This window comes from Penaeus vannamei, chromosome 20 (genome assembly GCF_042767895.1).
Source record: "Penaeus vannamei isolate JL-2024 chromosome 20, ASM4276789v1, whole genome shotgun sequence".
In the NCBI taxonomy this organism is placed as follows: domain Eukaryota; kingdom Metazoa; phylum Arthropoda; class Malacostraca; order Decapoda; family Penaeidae; genus Penaeus; species Penaeus vannamei.
This window is the reverse complement of record NC_091568.1, coordinates 33,223,819-33,225,669: the sequence shown is the minus strand read 5'-3', so window position 1 is coordinate 33,225,669 and position 1,851 is coordinate 33,223,819.

Below are 1,851 nucleotides of genomic sequence, written 5' to 3'. Positions count from 1 at the left end.
TCTCTTTTTCTCTCTTTTCTCTCTCTCTCTCTCTCTCTCTCTCTCTCTCTCTCTCTCTCTCTCTCTCTCTCTCTCTCTCTCTCTCTCTCTCTCTCTCTCTCTCTCTCTCTCAACGAAAGGGACAGCACAAATCCTTTGAAGTTTGCTGGTGGAAATGACAATTTTTTTTTATTATAATCATTAATAAATATCAATATTAATGCTGAGAACTAATTTCTTTACTGTATAACACAAATTCCTTCGTTGGAGGTATGATAGTATATCTATTTTACAAAAAAAATGCATAAAGCCCAAGTGATACTGCCATATTGCGCAAAAAAGGCAATAATAATAATAATAATAATAATAATAATAATAATAATAATAATAATAATAATAATAATAATAATAATAATAATAATAATAATAATAATGATAATAATAATAATCCGTGTAATGATAAATGTAAGTAAAAGCAGTATTCATAAGGATAACAATGATGACAATGAAAACAATTCTGATACCAATTTAATGATTATGATGATAGTAACAGTGTCATTAGCAGTAATCATAATGGATATAATGATCACTTTCGTTTCTTTATTATCATCTAGTAGGCTTATTTCCGTAGTAAAAGTAAATCCGATGGAATATATATTCTACTGTATATTCCAGATAAATACATAATTTCGTTTCAAATTTATATTATGTATCAGCCACTCGACGGAGGGTCCGAAGTGGGTGTTAGGAGGAAAAGGAAGAGAGAGAGAGAGAGACGGAGAGGGGGAGAGAGAGAGGGAGAGAGAGAGAGAGAGAGAGAGAGAGAGAGAGAGAGAGAGAGAGAGAGAGAGAGAGAGAGATTGGGAGAAAGAGGGAGAGGGAGAAAGAGACTGGGAGAGAGATTGGGATAGAGAGGGAGAGGGAGAGAGAGAGGAGAGAGAGATTGGGAGAGAGAGGGAGAGCGAGAAAGAGACTGGGAGAGAGAGAGAGAGAGAGAGAGAGACAGAGACAGAGACAGAGACAGAGAGAGAGAGAGATTGGGATAGAGAGGAAGAGGGAGAAAGAGACTGGGAGAGAGAGAGAAAGAAAGAGACTGAGAGAGAGAGAGAAAGAAAGAGACTGGGAGAGAGAGGGAGAGGTAGAAAGAGATTGGGAGAGAGAGAGAGAGAAGGGCTCGAAAGACCGAAAGAGCAAAGGCAAGAGGGGCGCCAAGGAGACCCCCCACGCCAGGAGGCCACACACGCCGTGGCGCCGCCGAAACGAGATAGGCCGCGCCCCGTGCCTCCCTCAGAAGATCGGAGAGGGTCCCTCAGAAGCGCCTGGAGGGCCCTCCGCGATGCTCCTTTGGCCCCCGTGCGCCCGAGGGCTTCGCTGCGAGATCGCCTTTTGTTTCGCCACGGGCAGGAGTGTGTGTGGGCCGCGCCGGAGCACTCTCGGGGCGAGTGACGCGCGCCTCGAGAGACAGTTGTGCGTCGCAGGAAGTGATAAGGCAGATCGCCCTTCCTTCCTCCTCCTCCTCCCCCCCCCCGCTCCGCCCTGGTCTTCTTTCGGCTCCTCTTCCTCCTCTGCTGGCCTTTCCTTCTCCTCTGCCTCTTTTTTTTCTCCTCCGCCTTTGCTTCTTCTTCCTCTTCTTCCTCTTCCTACCCTTTGCCCCTCGTCCCCGCATATTTTCATATCCTTCCTATTATTCCTTCTCCAATTTTTCGTCCTCCTCCTCCTCCTCCTCCTCCTCCTCCTCCTCCTCCTCCTCCTCCTCCTCCTCCTCCTCCTCCTCCTCCTTCCCCTCTCTCTCCTCATTTTCCACCTCATCTCCTAAAAGAGAACAAGGAGGAGGAGAAAGAAGTGGGGATACAGGCACAAAAACCCGCTGAT